Genomic DNA, 25,864 nt, shown 5'->3' on the forward strand with positions numbered 1-25,864 from the left:
TGAAAATAGTACAAAATCGCAGCGTGCTAATTGATGAAAAACTGACTGTGGCCCTCCATGTTGCCAATGAGATTCAGTAGGGCTTCTTAAATTAAAAATGCTATAACATTCCGGGGCAGAGTCCGTACTGTAATCACACTCGTCCTGCTTCACCTTGACTTAGATAATTTCATTTTGTAGTCTACCAAAAAGGTGCTGCTCAAACTGCAGAGAGTGTAGAATGCAGCAACCTGAATGACTGAGGAGTGCTGACCATATTTCCTCTGGCCTTTGTTCCGTTCACTGGCTGTCAATTGCAAGCTGAATTGTGTTTAAAGGTGTTTGCTTGGTACATAGGGTGTTGCACATTCACACCTGGGAAGGGCACTCAGCCAATCAGGTGGCTGGAAATACAGGCAAGAACATACAGTGCACCGCCCGAATCTTCGAGCCACCCGTGGTGCCATCTTGATTGTGGGGAGCCAACAGGGAGCCTTAACCTGTGGCCTCTTCATGCTCCCATCCTCCCCCTCCCCTATGAGACACCCTGCACCCTTCCCCCGCCCCCTTCCTTCCTCTCCACTTATATGCTGGACCGGAGATTTGTGCTCCGCTCCTGGTGCACCCCCTGTCCTTGGTGCCCGCGATGAAATAGGAAAGGGACCATGTTCCTTTTCTCTTTACTATGGCGGGGTCCATCCTGTTTTTTGTTTTCATTTCATTGGAGACTGGACTAGCTCAATACACACAGAGTCAGGTTCTCCCATGAAAACAAAATAAACCCTCTTTGCCCCCTGAATAGAACCACCGGGTCCGAATAGCAATCACCCCCTTGTTGGGTTGGGGACGCATATGGCCAGTAATGGTCTACAGCCCTCAATGAGGTTAGGCTCGGGCCGGCGGGCAATTACCAGTCATGCACACCCCCCAACGCAGAGTAATAGCCATAATCTTGGCCCTTTGTCCTTACAGGCCAATAAGATTCAAGATACTACTTCTAGAAGTATACCGTCTTCCAAAATAAAACTATTATATACTCATAGGTTTAGGCTATCTAGATAAGGTGGTCGTTCATTCTTTGGGTGACTCCAGGGTTATGGAAGTCTCTTCTGGATTCCATCTGAAACTTTATAGACCACTACATGTTTTTTTTTAAAACGTAAGACCCATCTCTTTGCTTATTAGCCCTAACATGCTTCAGTTGTTACCTTTAGTGTTTCACTTTAGCGCCAAGAAGCCCCTTGGTGGCAGTAGTCTGCACTCCACAAGGAATGGGAACACATAGGTATTTATGACACTGCAAAACGGAAAATAAATACAATACAAACAGATGTGATTCTGGTACTTTCCAAATTTGTAATTCTCTCTATCCCACTTTGTTTTGTAGCTCAGTTTCTGGTTATATGACAGTCTGTATCGGGGGATATGCAACATAATACATTGATCTGCATTGCTCAAGAATGTTTGCTTCTCTTTTCAGCTCTGTTTCTTGTGTTTTTCACTAATTCAAAGTCTTCTTCTGGAGCCTGGCCTGATTTCTTTACCCTATTCTACACTTTTTGTTCTAAGTCTCACTATTGCTTTTTTTCCCCAAATCTCCAGCATCTCTGTGTATGTAATCGTTAATACCCGAAGTGGGTGGGGGTGGATAGAGCTCATTATGCGTCTGAAAAGATTAACGTAATGGCTCCAAGCGTAGAAAGGGCTGTTAAAGGGGCTGAGGTTAACCCAATGACAATAGCAGATTCAGTGACCATGCTGGACCTGTGGCCGCAAAGCCCTTCTCATCTACGTCATCAATCGTTGAGACCATGGTGGGAAGGCTGCCATGTTTTGTAATATAGATTGCAGCTCAGCCCTGGTAATGGCATTGCAAAGCAAGGGGCGATTAAGGTTGTCAAGTCCCCTAGTGTTACTGGGGGCCCACTATAGACATCCAGCGGGCCCTAGGAGTGCAATGAACGCCAGCACTCCACAGGTCCATTGCCTGTGGGGTTCAGGGGCCTACCCTGGACATCCGGCAGGCCCTATGGTGCTATAGTACTCCAGCACCATCAGGGGTGGGGGCACTGCTAGCCATGCCCATGACCATGTAGACCTCTGCCATCATACTGGCATGAGGGTCCCACAGCATCAGGCCATGCAGGCCTGTGCCTCCACTGGTAGGCCTGCAGACCTACATACATGAGACACATACTCAGTCGTTCCTCTTGGGAGTCTGCAGCCGCTCTGTCTCACGTTTCTGCAGAGACTCCTTTTATTAGCTTGGGCCATGACACAATCATGGCCCGTGTTAAAAGGGCAATACATAGGGAAGGGACACATTCCCTTAAAAGGGCAACACACTTAGGTGGGTCACACACCACACTCCTCCTTTTCCATAACAAACAAACAATTATTACTGAAACCTAAGCAAACCCCTTATTCTGTTACAGAATGACATTACGTGGGCTACTTCCAAGTAGTACGATCAACAACACATAGGATATATTATGGCTACACACATGGGGCTCACATAGTCATCGACATACTACACATATTAACACACTCTACGCACCACCCTGAGATGACAGTAGCGGTTGGCGAACCGCTGGGAAAATGCTGGCAGTTCGACCACATGTTTCAAACCCTTTATTAACATGGGGTGTCGAACGGCAGCCACTGAATGATGCCATGGTCAGCCTACCTACAAACTGTGGGATCACAGTTTCACTTAACCGGCTCTTTCCGAAACCACGTTAAGCATGTACCTAACATGCAGGCTCACAGCATCAAACACATGTTCACAGAGTCCTCTTTAGTCAACTGCAGGGCTATGGGTGACCAGGTGGCGTCCATTCAGGATAGCCATTTCCACGGGTCCAGGTCCGATAAAGTCACCGTTCGACAACTGGTAAAGACGCACCTCGGGGCACCAGGGTCCACATTGGCTTAGTCCCTTGACGTTGGAGTTGGCAGCGAGATGGAGGCAGCAGGGCGTACATGCTCCGTCAGGCTCAGCCCATCCCTTGACATTGGGCAGCCAGACAAGGGTGACTGGGCATCTAGGCTGCATCACATGATTGTCCACAGGACCCGGGGTGACAGGATATCACTCACCGCTCATTTCTTGCAACCAGTATTGTCACCATGTGACAGGGGGACAGGAGGACGCACAAGCACTCGTGAGGAGTTGCAACCCTCTCCTGCTCCTAGCTCTTCTTCTAGGCGACTGGCTTGCCCGACACAGATGCTTGGGTGTCTGCGCCACTCCTCCTCCTCCCAGGCAGGGGTCAATTCCGTTGACACTGCACATGTTGTTCCAGTTTGGGGCTGGCAAAAATCACACCTAGGGCCACATAGGCCTGATCCATGGATGGTGGGCCCAGCAGGGCGTACACCAGTGGCAGAGCGATGAGGCCACTTGCTAGGCAGGCAGTGCAACACTGTTGCCAGGGTGTTGGAGCCACCAGCTTCTCAATTTGCCTCCCCCCAGGCAGGACACTGCCCACACCAGAGGGTGCACAAGCACTCACAGTGAGCTGCAACCCTCCCATGTATGTTCCTTGCATGTGCCAGTTTAGTCCTTCTACTCGCTTCCCAGCAGTCTATTGCAATGTCATGGTTGGCTGAAAAACTGAGCTCAGCACATGCTCTAGACGGGCAATGCTACAGTCAGTGGTTGTTGGTTTCTTTTCTCCTCAGATATCACCCAGCCTATTTACAGGGCTTGTCTACTACTTGTGCACTCACACACAGGCAGCTGCGTTGCTTCACTTCCTTCCCTTCACTGCCACAGGTCTGTTGAATGGCCCGACTCGTTGGTAAAGGCAGCAAGACACCTGGTATGTATAGGGCTGGCCAGGAGTATCAGCCTGTTGGGCCGCATTTCCTTAGTGGGACGCTCCATGGACCTTGAGCTTCAGTTGCTTCATGGCCGGATCCGGTATCTGCAGGAGGGGCTTCTCCTTGTTCTTTTCAGTGATGTGGGCCATTCTCTTATCCACCCCCTCTGCCATCGGAGCATCATGTCTTTAGAGAGGCTGCCGAGTCACCAGAACGCTGCCTGCTGTACCACCATGCGTGGGCAGCCAGCCAGAAACAAAAACCCTTGTTTGTTGGCAGAGCCCCGTAGCCTTCAGCGGATCACTTGCCTGTGTCTGTACTGGCCCATCAGCCATCATCACTAATGAACTTTGGTAGGTCGCTCCTGTTGATTCCATGTTCCAGTTCTTCTTCCAGTCCGACCTTGTTACCAACATCTGCTGTCTGACCTTGCAGCATGCTGTGATGTTGCCTTGGGATCACAAAAGCGGTACCTCGTTCAGCCATGCGACTCTGCCCGTTTTCAAAACTCTGAGGACCAGAGCACTTGTCATTTGCTTCTACGAGCTCTGTTGCAGTGCGCATGCAGCAGGCACTAGCCTTTCCTTCTCTCGAGTGTGAGATCCTCATCTTTATTGGTTCCCCCTCAGTGGCGGATACCAAACCACCCAGGCTCATCTTGGCAGGATCTTCACCTTCCCGCCGCTGCACGGGTGGGCTCTCTTCCTTCTGGCAGGACGTACCTCCTCTGCCGTCGGCCGTGGTCGGCCCTTGCTCTCCTTCCTTCGGGCAGGAGATTGCCCACATTCCCGTGGTGGCGAGCACTACGCAGCATTTTTGGCACACTTTTGCCATCACCGCTTCTGTCACCTGGGTGTACACTGTGGGCTTGGGCAGCCAGTGCAAGTGCAATGCTGCTTCTTGTTGGTTGTGGGTGGAGCAGCCACTCCCTGTCCCTCTTGGGCCGGGGTTCATTCGGCTTCTGTCCTCACTGCTCTGAGGGGCTGCATGTCAAACTGCCTGTCCACCCGGTATCTAAATGGGGGCTTGGCATTCTGCTTGGGATGTTGGTGGTCGGCACACATGCCCAGTCATCATTTCCACTTTCCTTGCCCCAAGTTGGGGCACCCCTATTCACTTGAGCTCTGACATGGAGCAAAACTGTCAGTTACACTGTCGGTAGGCCCGGGGTCTGACACCATCGCTTAGATGACAAGAGCACCTTCTTAGCCATGCGCAGATGTGGAGTATGCCATTTTTGTTTTCGTTGCCCTGACTTAGGGCACTCTGCATTCATTTAAGCTCTGGCATGGGGCTGCAGACGTCACCGCCGGTGGCCTGGTCTTGATGGGCCTGTCAGCACAGCAGAGTGCTGCGCCTCTGCACACTCTAATCACTGCCTCATGGCCCGGATTCTGTGAGGGCACTTTGCATTTGTCTGCTGCTCCGACAAGGATCTCTTTCCTTTTAATTCATTCACACTTCCGACAATGGGTATTTGTACATGCACCGCCATGTCGGCCAGGGATTGTAAGGAGCCACTGGCATTACATTTCCCTGTGCCGGCCTAGAGTGCCCCATCTTCCACTCTGCTCCGACACCATGCATTTTACCTTTCGCCATGGGCGAAAACACGGCCTGTTCATTAAGTGCCTCTTGCACTGATACAGAGCACCGTAAATTCACTGCCTGCTGGGCCCGGGTACCGTGGGGCTCACCTCACAACTCTGAACGCAGAGCTGTCACCCCACCGTCATTCTTCTCCTCCAACCTTGTGGCGGTCTGGAGCGTACACCACTAGACTCTGGTTCCTCGCTGCTGTTCTCCATTATTGTGGGAGGGCAATCAGGCCCTTCCCCAATGCTGGCAGGCCTCTCCTTCCTTCTGGGGGATGAGCACCCCCCATCTTCCTTTGCAGCAACATCTGCACATCCAGGTGAGGACTAACCGCACAGCCACTGCTGCTTCTGGTGGGGTGGGGGCGGGCGATCCCCTTCATCTGCTCCACCAGAGCACTTCTTATGTGGTGGAGGCCGCAATGGGGTTGGGGGGGGGGTGGCTGCGGGTGAAACCCCCACCCCGGCTGCACGAGCACCCTCCTCAGAGGGCCCCGGCTGGGGAAGACTCTCCGGCAGGGCTCCCACATTGTCTTCTTGCTGGGACACCACCTCCCTCATTTGCGGCAATGAATGCTGCATGTTGCTTTGTTGCGGCTCCTCCCCCCTCATTCGCGGCAATGAATGCTGCATGGTGCTTTGTTGCGGCTCCTCCTCACTCATTCGCGGCAATGAATGCTGCATGTTGCTTTGTTGCGGCTCCTCCCCCTCATTCGCGGCAATGAATGCTGCATGTTGCTTTGTTGCGGCTCCTCCCCCCTCATTCGCGGCAATGAATGCTGCATGTTGCTTTGTTGCAGCTCCTCCCCCCTCATTCGCGGCAATAAATGCTGCATGATGCTTTGTTGCGGCTCCTCCCCCCTCATTCGCGGCAATAAATGCTGCATGTTGCTTTGTTGCGGCTCCTCCCGCCTCATTCGGGGAAATGAATGCTGCATGGTGCTTTGTTGCGGCTCCTCCCGCCTCATTCGGGGAAATGAATGCTGCATGGTGCTTTGTTGCGGCTCCTCCCCCCTCATTCGGGGAAATGAATGCTGCATGGTGCTTTGTTGCGGCTCCTCCCCCCTCATTCGGGGAAATGAATGCTGCATGGTGCTTTGTTGCGGCTCCTCCCCCCTCATTCGGGGAAATGAATGCTGCATGGTGCTTTGTTGTGGCTCCTCCTCCATCATGTGCGGCGATGGATGCTGCATCTTGCTTTCTCTGCCGCTAGCAGGGGCAGCTCCTTTCATTCTTCCTTTCGAAAATAGTCACATGACATGGTACAGAACTCCTGATTGAGAAACAATTTATGAAACAAGCCACTATTGGATCAGTGTAATGGAACAAGAAATAACATTTAGTTTGTTGGCCGATAATGCCACAGCATTTCCAGTTGTAATGCCAAGCCACAAAGTCAACTTGATGGCACCCCTTTACTCTCTCTCTTGTTTGTAGTAATGGTGTTGGCAATATTTTGGTGGCTGCGTCATCAAAAGGCACCAAAACCAATCATGCAGAATAACTCCTGTAAGTAGATCCATTTATTTGGAATGCCTTAAAGCTGTTTAGCTCATACCCATGATTCTGTTTCTTTTTTACGAAACTGTACCTTTTAATCACGTCATCAACAAGCTGCATGCAGGTGTCAATGTCCAGCAAAAAGAAGATTTCTTTGTTAGAAGGGTTCATTTAGACTGCGCTTTTATACTATAACTAACAACCAGATCAGAGTTTATAGAGTTCTCATGATGACCCATGGCAGGTGTGATATGAGCAGCCAGTGCTTTCAGGTTTCCATCACTCTTTATTCATGCGCGTGTCCAATTGCGGGACTCAGACTGGGCTTGTGGTAACTTGAAAGCTGTTTTCCTGCATTTCATTTAGAAGTAAGTCAGTGAGAGACGTGGGCATTATCCTTTTAGTCTTACAAGAGTTACTGGGTTTTCATGTTTCCTTTCTTAGCAGTTGCAGTTGGTTCACATGCAGGTAACAACCACTATAGTTATCTTTCTTTTGCAGGCTGGTATCAGGAATCACCATCTGTGGTCCTTATCATCTTCGCAGCGATTGTCTCCACGCGGCCTGTATTCAGCGGCGTTACCTAAAATGGCGACCTTGGTTTCATCTATGTAGTCCAGTCTTTTGGAACAACCGTTTTCCTCCATTTCCATTTCCGGTTCACACATCTCTTATGGCAACTCCAGAAACAGCGTCCTCACGTCTCAACACTAGGATTTGGGTAACTAGCTCAGGGCTTTTGTTGTTTTCTCTCTGCACCTGATCCTTCTTCTTTACTCTATTCTCTGCTTCAGTCCCCATTCTGAATTCCTTCAGCATCTCGCTCCGGTCAGCGTTATACGTTCTGCCTTCCATTATGCCTTCCTCCTTGCTCTGTTATTATTATCTTTCCTGTGTATGTCGCTAGTTCTGGCCAACTGAACATTCCTTCCATTACTGTCTATACTGAGGACCTCCACGTTTTTTCCCTTCCTTGGAAGAGCTTTTCCTGTGAATAATTGGAAGTTTCTCTGAGGGTCATTCTGCATAGTGACACACCTTAAACAGGGAGGGTGGCTTCAAGAGAGGCTCGTGCTTACCTGCGAGACACCAGAACATGTCAAACAACTCAGCGGACTGTGTCACCTGCTCCATCTGCACGTTGTAAACCACAGGTGAGCTTAACCACAGACAAATCTGACAGTTTGAGACACCAAGAAGATTCTCGCAGTATAGAGCCAATGCCGGAGCTTGTAAGAGGCATGCAGGAACTAAGCACAGTGCAATACTTGGAGGCAGAAAATGCCACCGTTAGACAACTGGTTCTTACCAGGGATGCCTTTTCCCAAGAAGCACCTTCACTAGGTACTGTGATAGACAAATATGATGGTTCACCGAATAAGTTTCGTCCTTTTTTGGACTCCTGTATGATTCAGTACACCTTTAAGCCTCATTTCTATGCCACTGACAGAGCAAACGTGGGGTTCTTATTGTCTCACCTTAGTGGCATTACATTAACCTGGGCTACTCCTTTAGTATCAGCAGGAGGTCCTATGTTGGACAATTATGCAGCTTTTGTCAATGCTTTCAAAGCTATGTTTGATCAGCCAGACATTGCCTCTTCTGATCTTCTGATCAAGAAAAATTGTTGGATTTTCAGCAAGCATCTGTGGACATGCTTACATATGTGATTACATTTAAACATTTGACAAAAGTGGCAGATTGGTCCCAAGAAGTGTGTTCTACCTGCTTCGCAGAGGACATAAAAGATCAGCAATCCATGATTCCTCTGCCTCCTACTTTTCAAGCATTCATTGTCATGTCTCTACAGACCAATTTCTGTATTCAAGAAAGGAAATCTGAAAAAAGAAAATATTGAGGTGTTTCTTCAAGAGTGCCCCTACCACGTTGTGTGTCCTTGTTGACCTTTGCCACTAGAGCTCCTCAAATGGCAGAAGCAGAGCCTATGCCATTGGAAACCCTCCGAGGACCTCTTTCTTGTGAAGGGAAAAATCATTGGCTAGAAAAAGGATTGTGTTTGTATTGTGCCTCTGCAAATCATCTAGTCAGAAATTGCCCGATTGCACCACCTCACAGGTCAGGAAACGCCAGCTCCCATTCCTGAATGAAGCAAGAAAGCAGGGGGACGGAACCAACTCCAGTCTATTATTGTCCCAAACTCAATACAGGACCTCTTTGGTGGTTCTAAACGTTATGATTTTGTTACAAGATTCTGAACCTATATCAGTCCTGGCTTTGGTGGACTGCGGAGCCATGGACCTGTTTATGGATGATGAATGGGCACTTCAGAATCATTCACCTCGTCCGACTAAACCTGCAGAGCAGACCGTGGAGGGGATAGCTGGACAACCCTTGTCCTCTGGACCAATCACCAAAGAAACTAAACAAATTGGTATGCAAATTGACCATCACTTGCAACATTTACATTTTAAGGCAGACCATTATCCTATTGTGTTGGTTGCATCCTCACAGTTCTTATATAAACTGCACAGCTGGAACCCTGTTCCTTGGATCTGAGTTTTGTACATCGCATTGCCTACAGAACAACACTGATGTGTTGGTGGAAATGACCCTACCCACAGATCAACAATATCATACATTCTTATCTCTTGTTCAACTAGTACCAGATAAATACTGTGAATACCTTGATGTTTTTTCTTCTTCACAAGAGAAAGAATTGCCGCCATATCGCCCAGAGGATTGTGCAAATGAAACTTTACCGGTTGCCATCATTCCTTATGGGAGGATGCTTATTTTGTCTGGACCTCAGAAGGTTGTTGTATGTGAATATCTTGATTTGAATTTAAAGAACAGACTTATCAGACCATCCTTAAAAAGCCCTCTGCCGATCCTTCCTCTCCAGCTAACTATCGGCCAATCTCTATCACTTCTTTCCTTCCTCTCCAGCTAACTATCGCCCAATCTCTATCACTTCTTTCCTGGGCAAACTCTTGGAAATTTTGGCCATCTCCCAGCTTAACCTTCATACTGACTCTGTTGGTTGTCTCCATGACCATCAGTCTGGCTTTAAAGAGGCCAAAAGCACGGAAACTGCTCTCATGAACATCCATGAAGACCACCTCTCCAACCTTGACTCTAACCTTACTTCTGTCCTTATTCGCCTCGATCTTTCTTCTGCTTTCCACATGGTCTATCATGCCATCCTGCTCAAGCGCCTCTGCGATAACATGGGTATCTCTGATCAGGCCCTGGCCTGGCTGACCTCCTTTCTCACTGACCGACCCTCTGAGGTTCAACAGGGGTCCTTCCTCTCTTCTATCTCTCGCTCTACCTGGGGTGTTCCCCAGGGGACTAACCTCTCTCCCCGGCTGTTCAACCAATATCTGGCTCCTCTCGCCCATCAGATCGCTGCTCTCTGCTCTAACTTTCATTGTTATGCAGATGACACCCAGCTCTCTTTCAGGCTCCCTTCGGCCGCCTCTACTCCTTCTCTCATTCCTGACTGTCTGTCTGTAATTCAGGAGTGGTGTGCCGCTAATGATCTCAGACTAAATGCCGGTAAAATGGAGATCCTCCTCATTGCAACACCAACGCCCTCCTTTCCTCTCTCTCTCTGGCTGTCCACTCTGGATCCTCTTCCTGATTCTACCTGTAAGGCTAAGAACCTTGGGGTCATCTTCTTTCCTCACATTTCCGATGTCTCTAAGAAGTCAAACTATCAGCTGCACCTCCTGAGAGGTATTTTTCCTTTCCTCACTTTCCTCCAGAAGCTCACAAGGCTTTCTGGGGCCTGGGACCGCGCTACCCCCAACTCTCTCTTTTTATGTATCTCCTTTCTCGAGGTCTCTGCTCATCCACCTCCAACTCTCTGAGGGTCAGCCACTTTTCCAAGCGGAGAGTTGGTGAAAGATGTCTTTGTTTGGCTGGGGCATCCCTCTGGAACAGCCTCCCTGCCTCTCTCTCAAACTTAAGCAGAACCATTGTCAGTCCCGAAGCAACTCAAGACCTTCCTCTTTGTTTCTGCTTTCTCTCTTTATCTCCCATGATGATGACCTGTCTGTTCCATGCACTGATCACCTGGTCACCCTCTGAACTTGGGCCCAGGTCCCTGCCTGTCCAGTTGCATCTCACTCTGCCTCTTGGCTCCCCCAGCAGTTGTGGTCTGTATCTGTAACCCTACAGTCCCCTCTCTTTGCACTTATGAGCCACCCGCTGGCTGCACCTTCTGACTACCAGCACTTATCTGCCTGCTGGCTGCACTTTGATTACCTGCACTTCTCCACCCCCCCTTATTTGCACTTCTCCATCACGCCTTTTGCACTTCTCTCCTTCCCTGTGCTTGCACGATCTAAATGATACAAGGTCTAGTAAGATTTTTGTTTTGTCCTCCCTCTGTTTCCCCCCTCCTTGTTTGTCGCACCTAGAAACATTTGTGTACAGACACGTTATAAATGCCATATCATATCATATTATATCCAAGTCACCAGCCAGAGCCTCATTATTCTTTGTGCTTAAGAAGGAAACCACTGAACTTCGCCCCTGTCTGGACTATCGCATATTAAACCAAGTTAATATGAGAGACAAGTACCCCTTACCCTCAATTCTGACATCTTGGATGTTTTACATGAAGCTGTCATCATCTCCAAACTGGATCTTAGTGTTGCCTATCAATTGGTTTGGATCCGAACAGGTGATGAGTTCAAAGCGGCATTATGGACACCTTTTGGGCATTTTGAATAACGAGTCATGCCTTTTGGTCTAATGAATGCCCCAGTCATTTTTCAACAGTTTATGAATCGGGTATTCTCAGATATTCTTTTCCAGTTCATCATAGTCTATGTGGATAGCATTCTGTTTTTTTCAAACCGCATTGAAGAACATCCCGAAGGCATCGGGAGTGTGCTGTCACATCTTCAACAGCATCATTTACTAGCTTAGCCGAAAAATATCAGTTCAACCGCTCAGTTATACATTAACTTGAATACATCTTAAGGAGTTCTGGCATATCCTTGGAATCTCAAAAAGTTGCTGCCATGAATGAGTGGCAAAACCACTTTCTGTGAAACAAATACAATCCTTCCTGGTGATGGTGGATGTATACAGGAAGTTTATACCGGGATTCCATCTGTTAAAGAAGGGTGTTCCGTTTATTTGGACTGAAATCCAGGAGAAGGCCATTCAAAGCCTAAAGCACTTGTTAAGGGAAGTCCTGATATTTTAGTACAACCTGACACTTCAAAGCCATTTGTAGTTGAAACAGATGCCTCTTACACATTTTAAGGGGCTGTCCTCTAACAACAACCTATGGATGGACTTTAACATCCCTTGGCTTACCTTTCCAGGAATCTCAGGGACAGTGAAAGGCATTATTCTGTCCTTGAAAAATAACTATTGGCTATGCATTAGTCTTTCTTTGAATGGCGTCATTTTTTATTGGGAGCCTCATTTCCTGCACAAATAAGAATAGACCATCGTAATATTCTGGTTCTGCAGTGATTGGAGTGTCGAAACAGCAGGCAAGCTAGATGGGCGTATTTCTTTGCACAATATTAGGGTTTATGGTCTTTCCATCTAAAACGTTCCAACGGAAGTTTTTGCATCGAAACCCCAACCATTGAAAATATTTGAATCAAATGCATTTTTTTTGTATTTCTTTTTTTGGGGGGGGGACTTGGGGGAGGGTGCACGCCCCAACCCTCTGTTTTTTACCCTTAAAATCCCACCCCAATGAAAATTAACCCTTTACCCATCACATATATGCATTTGATACATATATTTTCGATTGATAGGTTTCGATGGAAAAGGTTTTGTCAGAAACATTTTCAAAGGAACACTAGATAGCCAATATTAGTTATATTAGTTCAATCATACATATATTCCAGGCACACAAAACCTTATACTCTTAATCTTGGGAGACCCAAATAATCACTCGAAGGGAGTGATCTTCTACCTTGGTTTTGGGATATAAAATCTTTGATAAATAGAAAGGCAGAAAAATGAAATTATCAACATTTATTCCCTCAAGGACAAAGTGGTGTGGTTTTGCACATCGATGGGGGAAAATACCCACCTGAAGGGGGTCCCAGCTGCTCACTTGGCTGCCCTAAAGCAGTCAACCACACTGCTGCAAGTCTTATTATGGGCACGTGGAAATTTGACCTAATCACCCCCATCTTACACAAATTACATTGGCATCCTCTCCAGGGAAGGATACTATTCAAGACTGCATGTCTCATCTTCAAAGCATTCTCAAGTAGCACACCAGCGTATCTGCAGGCTCCGCTCCTCATATCTGATGGCACATGCTCCTCACGCAGCAAATCGACCAACCGGCTTGAATCCTAACTGACCTGCAAAGAGAGGACCCACAAACAATCCTTCTGTTGTCTCACACCCACCCTTTGGAACTCAATCTGGGTCACCGGCTCGGAATCCACTACAGTTCTCACATTTTGCAAATCTGTCAACACGTTGCTTTTATTAACAATGCCTAACCAAGGACTAATCCCAATGGGCGCACAGACTGATGCACAAACTGCAAATCACACTACTGTTAAAAGTTACCAGCCCAAATGCTGGCTATTCACGCCCTGTACAGCCCTTCCGCTGCTCTTGAGCTAGGTTTGTGCTTTAAACAGTGAAATAGATGAAATCAAATAATAAACGTCCCCCTTCTTCCTGCTGCTGCACAGTCATAAGAAGGAGAGCAGAGCTAAGGGACCAGGCACATGGCACATGGCCGATCTTTGTGTGAGATGTGTGTGAGAATGTATGTAGATGTGTGTGTCTGTGGATGTTGTGGATATGGTTTGACAGTGTAACTGCACACAGTGTAAACACTGCAGTAATGGGAGATGCTGTCTTTCTTTCGGTAGAACTGTTCTCCAGTTTGTGGACATGGATGTGGATGTGGGACGAGACTACGGATGAACAGTGATGTACGTTTTTCGAACCAATAGCCAAAGTTTGTATCAAACTCTGCCGGTCAGCAGTTCATGGCATACAAGTTCCGGGACCAAAATTGTCCTGGGGAAATTCAATGCTCCCATTTCTGGGCATCACCAGTATACAACTAAAAGAGGGAACTGTGGAGCAACCCAATACAATAGCGACTTGGTAGCAGCCATAGCACAACACGTGCGATTGACAAATAAAGACATCCACCCTCTATCTTATTGATGGATGCCCGAAAATTGAGCACTGCCTAGAAAGCTGTTTAGTTTTAGACTGTGGAAGATACAGACAAGACAGACATACCATTGGCCAAATAAATTCAACACCTACTATTGTGATCCAAATGAAGATACGTGTGTGTGTCCTCATGAGGACATGGGTAGAGAAAGTACGCCTAATAACATGCCCGTAACTCGAGTAGACATCACAAAAACTCAAGTTCAATTTTTTAGGATCTGGTTTTTTTTTTGGTTACAAAAATAACTGTGGCAATTGAGTATATTAGAATAAATTTGATAATGTATGCCAGATATATTAGAACATTGAGGCATTGATAGACAATAAATATTAAGCTGCATCACAGGTCTAATGGTTGGACCTTTCGGTTTTTAGTCATTGTTATTAGTGCGTGTTTTGCACAGGTATGATTGGTCTTTGAATGAGTATGTATGCAATTGATATGGATGAGTCGGTATGTGTGATTACAATATGGTCCTAGGTTAATATGATGACATTCCTCAAATAAAGAGTTCATGGCATGTCTTTCATTAATGTTTCAATGTTTGTTGTTTTTTGTACACTGTCTTTATACACAATGATTTCAAAAACAGAAGGCAATAAGAATAAAATAAGAAGCAATTGCAAAAACGAACTTTTTGGATTCATTCTTAAGAGAAGGTATTGCAGAGAATATCTATGAATAACTTGAATGCAATGAGAGTCTGCACATGTTTTGTATACCTGTACTTGTTGTGATGAAATGGGAGATGCTATCATAAGTGGGGAAAGCTAAAAAAGGGCAAATACTGACATTTTTGGGTAAAGTCATTACAAGTATTTTTAAACTGGGGCATTTTTACAGGGAAGAGCCATCACAAGTGTGTCATCACATGGGCAGATGCTGGCATTTTATAATAAAGCCATTACACATGTGTTCTTACACAGGCAAATAGTAGCATTTTGGGGTAAAGCCATCACAAATGTTCTTACAGGGGCAAGCATTAGCATGCTGGAACACCACCATCACATGGAGCAGATACTGACACGCTGGAGCAAAATCATCACAAGTGTGTTTTTATATGGGCAAGTACCAGCATATTGGGGCAAAGACATCACAAGTATTTTCTTACAGGGGCAAAACTAGCATTTTTGGGAAAAGCCATCACATGTTTGTTCTTACAGAGAAAGATGCATGACAAGTGTGTACTTGGTGCAGCAATTACTGGCATGGCGGGGAAAAGTCATCACAAGTGTGTTCAAAAGGGGCAAACTCTAACAATGTTGGGCAAAGCCATGATAGGTGTGTTCTTACAGGGGGATACACAGGCATGCAGTGGCAAAGCCATCATAAGTGTACTCTTTCAGAGTCGAATTCTGGTTTTGTGGGGCAAGGTCATCACAGGTGTGTTCTTAAAGGGGTGCACATTCTGGCAATTTGGGGCAAAGACATCACCAGAGTGTTCTTCCAGGGGAAAACATTGCCATTTTAGGGCACTGACCCAATCGACAGTGTGTTCTTACAGGAGCAAAGATGAGCATGTAGGGGTATTTACTGCCATAATGGGGCAAAGTCATCACAAGTTTGTTCCCACAAGGACATACACTGGAATGTTGGGGCTAAGCCATTACAAGTATTTTTGTATAGGAGAACATGTTGGCACGGTGGGGGAAAGCCATCACAAATTATTTCTTACAATGTTAAATATTGGCAATTTGGAGCAAAGCCATCACAAGTGTGTTCTTACAGGGTGAAATATTAGCATTTTGTGGCAAAGCCATCAGGGTGTTTTCCAACAGGGATAGATACTGACATGTTGGGGCATAGCCATCACAGGTGTGCTCTTACAGGGACAAATCTGACATGTTGAGGCATAGCCATCACACATGTATTCTGAGAGTGGCATGTACCTGCATTTTGGGGCAAAAACACCACACATCTCTTTTTAATGGGCTAAACACTAGAATTTTGGGGCAAAGCCATCACAAGTGTGTTCCTACAGGGGAATATACTAGGATGTTGGGGCAAAGCCATCAGAGTGTGTTCCAACAGGATTAGTTACTGGGAATTTGAGGGAAAACCATCACAAGTGTGTTCTTCCAGGGCCAAACGCTGCCATGTTGGCGCATAGCCATCACAAGTATGTTTTGAAAATGGCACATACTGGAATTTTGGGGGAAATACATCCAAAGTTTATTGTTGCAGGGGCAAATACTAACAGTCTATATGTGCTCGAAAGGGGCATGGAGCCGGTGTCGAGTCCAGTTACTTGCCAGTTAGCCACCAGTAGAGCCACGGCCCAGAGCAGTTTGGCATGTGAAGTCTGTCCAGTCCTGCCTGCTCGGTTTGGGAGTTAAGACGTGGAGGCATGAAGAGAGGCTTCTGTGCTGTGCTTATGAATAATAACATGTAGGAACAGAGAAGATTACAGAGCGGTTGAGGAGTGCATGGCTGTGGTGGCGGCAGAGGCAACATCAAGGAACCTCTCTGGTTGTACAAAGGGGAACAAAGGTAAGCACTCGGGGACAACGTGTGTGCTTCCCCTGCCAGCCGGCGTACCCCTCGTCCCTGTTGCCCAGCCTGTCTTGCAGGCAGCGCTCCCAGCAAATGTCTCTCCCCTGGAACTCTGGTAGAATTGAGTGCCTGGGGGCCTGGGTTGGGTTAGACACGGTAGACCAGGGTGCCCTTAAGCCATGGACGAGGCCCCTACCACAATAACCAGTGAAGCAACTGAGCCTAAGCTAGTCCCTCCAGTTTGCTCAAATGTGCCAAAACTTGCCAGCAGTGTCGCTAGCAGTATAACTGACAACCCCCAGTTCAATTCACGTCTCTCTGACGAACTGAAAGCGGAGAGCACCATAAGATTGTGCTCTCATGGAGAAATGACAGAGGACCTCATGGTCGAAATTGGAAACGGAAAGGGAAATATAAGCACAATTACACTGACCGTTAATTTAACTAACGCTCATAATGCAGTAATCATGGTAAACTCTACAGACGTTCATTGGTTTGGGGAAGTATAGTATCCGAGGCTGCACTGATAATGACAGAAGGGGAGGTGACACCGCAGGCAGCCACCCAGGCCGACCAAACCAAACAGCATCCACATTGCAGGATATATAGAGAGATGAGAAAAAGTTTACTCAAATGCGCCAAGCCTACTTTAGTAGTGTTCGTTGGTGAGCCAAAAAAGAGCCTCCAGTAGAGGTTGTGATGATTTGTGTTCATCTTCACAAAAAAAAGAAGAATAACTAAATTCAGTTTTGTTGCTTCACTTCGGATACTTTATTTTTGCGATTAATTAAAAAAATAATTAGTATCTATCACAGTGTTTTTTTCACACCTGATAGTTTCCAAAAGGGTTCTTGCTATCAGTTCTTAAAGTGGGTAAAATACTTCCAATCCTTCTACTTCACATAGTTACAATCTCCTTAGTTTTATTCTCGACACGTGTTTCCCCATTGGTAATATCAATGGTTCATCAGGAGAAGGAATGGTTTCCTAATTTGGTTGCATTTCAGGAAAAGTATCTTTAATTATATCCAAATAATTTTTCATAACAATTTCAGAGTTGCCAAATGTTTGTTTATATAACAGGTCCAAGGTAAGGACAGCTGCAAGAAAGAGAGAAGTATATAAGGCCTCTATTTTAATTTTTTATTTACATTTTTCAAATTAAATGCTGGAGAAAGAAGCTATGGTTTGAAGACGTTATCTAAAGCAGGTTTGTTTTAAAATTACCTGATATGTCTAAAGAAACGTCCAGGATGGAGCTAGAGGCTGGCAGTCCTTCTGGCCATGATAAGTGAGGGGACAACTTGCTGGGCTGGTTGTGCAATGTTTATGAGAAAATGCGCTTTTTTTATAGTGCACTTCGGGACGTGATGACATCATCACGCTGCACGTGACCTTCCCTAACGTTACGTAATGATGTCATCACGCTTCCAACACTTGCGCCAGCCATTTTAGAATAAGCAGCTCAAAATAGGATGTTAGATCAAGGATTATTCGGTAATTTGCGTTCAAGCTATTTTAAAATAAGTTTGGAATTCAGTTACTGGATAGGTTAAATCTTTTGATTTCAGATGATTATATTCTATTTCGGAGATCAATTGCTATCTTGTTAAGGGTAAATAACTGCACTTCTGACACTCGCGATGACCATTTTAAAGTAAACAACTTATAATTATATATTAGATCAAAGGTGGGAAATATATAAACATAGGTTTAGTGGTTGGTGTACCAAATACTAAGATCTAATTAAGGTAAGTTTAAAAATGGGTTTCTAAATGATTTCATCTTATGCTTTCAGATATTTATTCCTAGCTTTGGAAATCAAATGCTACCTTGCAACGGACGAGTCCATAAGCATTTATGGTTAGATTGCAGGACGTGTATTTTGAAAAAATGAAAAGAAAAAAAAATTAGAGTTTGAAGAGAGGAATTCGTTAAAGATAGACATACATGTATCATTAGGTTACTCCTGATAATAAACAAGAAGGAGGTATTCTATGCAGTCTAAATTATTACTATATTTGTTTTTTTCAAAAATAGACATTTCAATTCAAAAGCGTGAATTATAGTGATATCTAGAGCCAATTATACATTACAAACTAAATCATTACAGAAGGGGTGTATCTAAAGCCAATTCTACATTTCTGTATCACAATTAAGACCTGATACGCATGTGTCCATAATACAAATCCATTTACATTCCTGTTTGCGTAACAGTTCCTCCTTGTTACCCCCTCTGGGTGGTAGAAGAATTTTCTCCAAGCCAAAAATCTTGAAATTTGAGATTTCAAATGTTGGGTGGTCTGTGATTATGTGAAACAATATGGGGGATCTGAGGTCCTTATTCCGGATAGCCCTTAAATGTTCAAAGATTCTCACCTTTAATTTTCTTTTAGTGCTGCCAATATAGAGTTTTCCACAAGTACATTCAATTCCATATACAACATATGTTGAATTGCAATTTATTAGTTGATTCATTTGTTTAGTTTTTCCATTTGGAAGGCAGATTTCCTTTTTCCTTTGATATAGGAATGGGCATAGCTTACAATGTCCACATTTAAAAGTGCCTTTAGTGGTGGTTTGGAAAAAGATCTTCCTTACATTTGGAATTGGACTGAGAAAGCTTGGACTGATCAGATTTTTAATGGTCGGTGCTCTCTGAAAACAAATACTTGGGGAGTTGTCCAAATATTTCTGTAGACTAGAGTCTGTAAGAAGAATATTCCAATGTTCTGATAGTATTCGTTAATTTATTTTGGCTTCAGTACTGTAAGAGATAATAAACTGGATTTTGTGTCTGGAGGTCCCAGTTTTTGGTTTGTCGATAAGTAGAGAATCTCTTGAAACTTGTTCTGCTTTATTGATGGCTATTTTGATGTTTCTTGATCCATAACCTCTCTGTTTGAATTTCCGGACGGTCTTCTGTAGATTATCTTGAAAGGTGAGAGGGGTACTACAATTTATTTTGACCCTAAGGATCTCCCCATATGGGATGTTGTTGATGGTGTGTCTAGGATGATGTGAGGTGGCAAAGAGGAGACTATTGCCAGCCGATGGTTTTGTGAAAAGTTTGGTTTGAATGTGTGCATTTTCAACAAATAGTTCTAGATCCAAGAATTCTATGTTGGTGGCACTAGCTAGTTTTGTAAAGGATAAATGATATTGATTGTTGTTCAGATGAGCGACATAGGTGTCTGGTTGCTGGGTGTTACCTTCCCAAATGATCAGAATGTCATCAATAAAGCGACCCCAGAATTTAATGTTGTTGCAAAAAAGTGGATGTTTCCAGGCATGCTGTAATAATGAAAAAGCCCATAAATAGATTTGCGTATGGCAGGGCAAACTTTTACCCCATTGTGGTGCCTTGAAGTTGTTTAAACAAGTTGTAGTCGAAGATAAAGATGGTATTATGAAGACAAAAATGTAGCATCTCTATGATCATTTTGTTTTGTTCTAGGAAGGAAACTGATCTCATTTTCAGAAAATACATCGTACTTTGCAGGCCTTTACTGTGCTGTATGCTGGTATATAGTTGGACAATGTCCAGAGTCACAAATAAGTAGTTGTCTTCCCATGGAATGAGATTAATCTGTTGAATTATGTGCTTGGAATCTCTAACAAATGAGGCTAGACTTGCTGCAAGTGGCTGAAGATGTGAATCGATATATTGCGAAATGTTTTCTGTAATAGAACCAATGTCATTAATTATTGGTCGGAGTGTTGGAAATCCTTCATATGTTTTGTGTACCTTTGGTAAGAAATATATTGCTGCCATAATAGAGTTCTTGCATGGTATTGGTATTCCTTATCACTGAGAAGATCTTGTTCATGCGAAGTTTTGAGTTTAACATTCCATACATTTTCTAAGTCTGGTAAGGGATTGTTGGATAATTCTTCATAACATATGGAGATGTTTGAGACCTTCCCTGATATTTGTATTTGTATTTGTATTTATTATGTTTATATAGCGCTTTACTCCAAAACGCTGTACATTTTAACACCTAGATGCATATAACATTATAACAGTAGAAGCAATTTACAATTCTGAATCAGAACCAACAAAACAGTAAGTAGAGCAATTAAACTGAAGGGAAGATGGAGAGTAGTGCAGTAGAATTGAGAGGGAGAGGGAGGGGTGAGGAGGAGGGAAAATGGAAGGGGGTAAAAAGGGTGCGAATGGGGTGGATGGGGGGGAGGGGAGGTAGATGATCATGGGGAAAAGATCAAGGAAGGAGGGGGAGCAAGAAGGGGGAAGGGTTTCATGGCGGGGGACGGAGAAGGAGAGATTTAAGGGATGTGCGTAATGAGGAGAAGGTAGGAATAGAGCGGATTGAGAGAGGTAAGGAATTCCAGTGCAGGGGGGCTAGGAGCTGGAAGGAGCGGAAATGGGAGGGGGCACAAGGGGATGGAGGAACAGTGAGAAGGAAGTGGTCAGCAGAATGAAGGGAGCGGGAGGGAGTGTAGAAAGAGAGGAGGGAGGAGAGATAAGGGGGAGCAAGACCATGGAGAGATTTAAAGACTAAGCAGAGAAAATACAATTTAAGTTGGGAGTTAAAGTACATAGATATAGATTTAAATATATTTATAGATATAGATATAGATTTAAAGATATAGTCAGTTCTGTTAAATAAAACAATTTCTCTTCCTTTATCTGCTGCCTTTGTTACCACAGTTCTGTCCTCTCTGCCAGTTGCTTGATAGCTAATTTTTCATCCTTGGTTAAATTATTCCTCGCCTTTGTTTGGTTATTGCTCAAGTAATTCTTCCTGATGTTATTACTGACTGCTTTCTGAAAGATTTCAATGACATTTTCAGACGAGAAAGTGGGTGTAAATACTGATTTTGGTCTAAGATTGGTTTCTTCTGATAGGTTTGTTGATATACCTTGTTCTTCCAAGAAGATTTCTTTAGTATAATATTGGTCTTCTTCAATATTAAGTAGGTCCACTGTGTCTTCAACCATTTGATCTGTGAGCATTGATGGAATAGGTGTTGTAGAATGCTCTTTTCTCATTGGGGTTTCTTCAAAAAATTTCCTAAGTTTCAATTTCCTACAAAATCTGTAAAGATCCAATTGTGTTTGAAAATAGTCTCCTCTATGTGTTGGACCGAAAGAGAGCCCTTTACTAAGAGCTGAAGTCAGGGCTGGAGTAACTGGAAAATCTGATAGATTAATTATTAGATTTATCTTCTCTTCCCTTGTCTTTGAGCTCTTGTCTCTACTCCTTGATTTTCTTTTGCGCATTTTGCTTCCTCCTCTCTTACCTCTAAGGTGTTTAGGTCAGAGGTACTTTGAGGTTGTTGATGGTTTTGTGGTGCACCACAGTATGATGTATTGCTCGTACGAGTATTTTTTCTGTGTCTCAGAACTTCTTCTAAAAAAGGACATGCTCTTGTTTTAGGGATTTGTTAGGTGTCTCTGGTTGGGTCACTGGTTGAGGCTTGAGATGTTAGAATTGATTCAATATCAGGTAAATCCTTGTCACTTGAAGTTTCTATATCTGAAGAGGAGGGTGTGGAGAGGTTACTCTTTACTGTTTGATTCCAACCTTTTTTAGGTTGTTGTTTTATATTAATATCATATTTTCTCTGAAATGTGAACATTCTGTTGTTAATATAGTCCTCCTCATCTCTAATAAATGTTCTTTGTTTTTTAATTTTAAGTTCTTTTTCATAGTTCCCAAGAAAATCATCCAGAATTTGGTAGTTTTTAAAGGTAATCTCTGGGCATTGTAGTTGCTTAATTAATTATTTTGTATCTTCTATGTCTTTCAGTATTTTTTCATGTGTCAATGCTGCTTGTTTTATAAGTCGTACCATAATTTCTTTTGAAGTATTGTTCGATATATCCACCCAATCATTAAGTGCTGTTGTGTCCCCTTCATCGAAAGATGGGAAAATGCAAATTCAGAAGCCTCTTGGAATCCGGTTGACCTCCAAATACATTTTCAGAGTTTTTATCTCCCACCATTTATTAAGTTCTTGTTTGCTTAGGTTTTCTAGTTGTTCAAATAAGTGTATCATGGAGTGCTTCTTTTTCTGTGTAGAGGTGGATGGGCCAGTTTGGCGATGTCTGAGGAATAGTTCATTTGCTTGTGCTTCTCTAATGTTGAAAGCTTCTTCCATTTTGGTTAAGTGTTAAGGCGAGCGTCAGCCTGGGGGCCTTTAATAGATACTGATAGAAGAAATGTTACAGCCAGAAAAAAGCTCTCCCTTGGCGCCAGCTCTTATTAGTTTTGATTAGATCTCAAAATAGATTCTTTTTATTACTTATTTTAAAATAAGTAATAAAATGTATCTATTTTGAGATCTAATCAAAACTAATAAGAGCTAGCGCCAAGGGAGAGATTTTTTCTGGCTGTAACATTTCCTCTATCAGCCTCCACATTGCACACAGGGTGCATAGAATACAAAGATGGAGGGCCGGGACAAGATGGTGGGGCAAAGCCGCACCCCAGAAGAGCATGACAAAGGGTACGTGCCTCAAAGAGATCCTGGCTTGGGCCGAATCTCAACCTTGAGGGGAAGGATGTCAGCACGGGAGCTCAGTCTCCATCAGCATTTCAAGTGGAGGCACCTGGTGTTTTGGTCACAACAAAAGCCGTTATCCATGTACACAGGCAATCCCCCCAAATCCTGCTACTGGATCAAATTTGGAGTTGGCAAACTTCAAAACATTTACAAACCTACTGCCTAAAAATACCATGACCTCCATTAGGCTCAGGTTCAATGGGGCCAGTGGCTGACCTAAATCCACTTCTGGCCCAGACTCTGCTGAGTGGATGGGTAGCAGAGCCACCCGGGCTGGTAGCAAATGGAAAAGGAAGTCAAATAAAGCACATAATACAGCCCTTCAGCTCTCTGGAAACCTTGTACCATTCAAACCAGGCAAAGGTGAAAATAAGGGATATGACACTATTCCTGCCATAATAGAGTTCTTCCTAGTTAAAAACAAGCCAACTCAAAACTGGTCTACAAATACAGGAGATGTCTCTGACTTAGAGTTGTTAGAAGGAGTAGGAGAGACCACAGCGCTGCCTAATGCTGACCCCTCTATACATCTATGCAACAGAAAAACTAACTACTGGGTATACAAGGGTCCGGCACCAGTCTTCCTGGATAAACCAATGCCAGTCACTTTAGGGAGTTCCAGGTCAGTGACACCTCAAGATGTAATTACCCCCTCAAAGGTTCTTTTAAGGCCTTTTCTGTTCACAGCAGCACCCCGGGTCACTTATCATTTCTTGAGGCCAAAGCGGGGGATCGAGCAATGTAGACCTCCCTGAGACAAGATATTGCCAGAGTCGAGAAAATGATAAGAATGGTTCACTCTGGAAGATCTCTTCCGCAATCACTGGACAAATCATTGCAAGACACAGGGCAGATAGGTCCTGTGGCACCCCACCCAGCAAAGGACCTAAGAGGATACCCAGACATTAGGGAAAGGTTACTAGAGAAGACATATATTTCCTTTGTGATCTGAAATGCATCTCTGTATTTTGACTATATTTCCATTTGCCCATATATGCAGGCAGTTGTATTTTCAAAAGCCCCTGCAGCACACAATGAATGTCTCTTCTGTTTTTATTCTCCTTGTTTTAGAATGAATGCCAATTTGTTTTTCTTCATTTCTGCCTTTGCTTGGTGTAACTACTATTCATTTAGTTGGTTTGCAATGAGGCCAAACCCCATCTTGAAATATAACCGCAAAATGATCATTACAAGCTTCAGCTGAAGTTCCCATATCAATACATTGGGCCTCATTATGAGTATGGAGGTAGCCATGCTGCTAAAAGCGGCATGGCTACCTCCATACTGGGTACCAGGTCTGGGTCCCGCAAAAGGGGTCTTACCGGGCCATTCGACCTTGGAGGGTCCGGTAAATCCCTTTCACGGGACCCGGACCCGGTACATCCCCATTCCCATTTGAGCCCGCACAGGGCTCAATGGGAATGGGGAGGATGCTAACAACGGGCCCGTTAACGACGGGCCTGTTGTTAGCATGCTGGACTGCTTGTGGGACCGCTAAGGATGCCTGGTCTGACCCGGCGTTCCTTAGCGGGTTCCGCAGCAGTCCTCGTAATAGGGCAGCCCGTAATGAATGGTGCTGGTCCCGTACTGGTACCATTCTTTATGGGACCGCCAGGGTCCCAATGAGGCCCATTGTCTAATGTGAGTGTAACTTATGCACAGATCTGTCACCTTAGCTTAAAAGGGCCCATATTCTTTACACAAGACCCACAGCTTAATCCACTGCTTATCCTGACTTTCTCCATAATGCAGTCCGGGCAATTGTATGGTTTCTTTCCTTTGCATGCCCTTCTCTAGCCTCAATTCTATGCCATCAGCAACCACTCTATGGACCATCTCGTTGTTCTGTTGGGGTCCTGATTCCCTAGGTATTGTGGCTTTGTTCTGTTGCTTTTGTGATGCCCAGGGTGAATTATGGAAGCCTCTTCAGAGACACAAGCAATCCTGAAAGTGTCAGACAGGAATGCCTGTGAACTCCAGAACAACCTCAGAAGGGAAACCCTCTGAGGAATAAAACCCTTAGGGAGGAACTACTTGGCGTGCATGGAACATCATGGGAGGCTTCACCCAGAAGAGGTATTGTAGAAAAATCAGGATGGTACTGGTGGAGGTTAGGGTCCAGGACAAGAATAAGGAGGGCAAGAGAATACAGGAAAAGGAGGAATGAGGGGGATGAAGAAGGAGAGAGCATGGATCAGGAATAAGGGAGCAAGGAATTACTTGGGACCAAAGCATCAGCACAAGAAGGCCGACTTGAGCATTGTGGCATGAAGCAGCTTCTGCAGTGTCTGTTCTTTAACTGGCACTGGCGCAGCATTATCGGATGCTGTTCCAGTGGCATCCCAATAACTGCTGTCATCTTGAGCATGGCTGTATGGCAAGCCAAGGCTGCCATCTCAGTTGGGAATTCAGGAAAGCATCCTAATTGTACATCATCAGATGTGAGGAAGGCACCAGCTGCCCATAGAGACCATGGTCTTGTTGAAGAGGTTCTGACAGGACCTCCTGCAGGTGCCTAGGACTTCTTTTTGCTTTGACTATTTAGAATGAGCCATTACAAAAACTGGTTTCTAGTGGGGTTGCTCTCTGTTTGTGATGGATGGCCATCTGGTGAGGCCTTTTTGATTTGTATTAAATAAATACACTAACATGGATGGATAATTCCATCTCAGCAAGGAAATCTGTTATTCAGATTCCCTTTTCATAAGCTTCATGACAAAAGCATAGTTTAACCTTGTGCCCTGCTAGATATGTATCCTGGTCTGCAGCACCTGTTCTTATGTAGCAC

The sequence above is a fragment of the Ambystoma mexicanum genome, chromosome 9 (assembly GCF_040938575.1).
Source record: "Ambystoma mexicanum isolate Mex_15411 chromosome 9, UKY_AmexF1_1, whole genome shotgun sequence".
Classification (NCBI taxonomy): Eukaryota; Metazoa; Chordata; class Amphibia; order Caudata; family Ambystomatidae; genus Ambystoma; species Ambystoma mexicanum.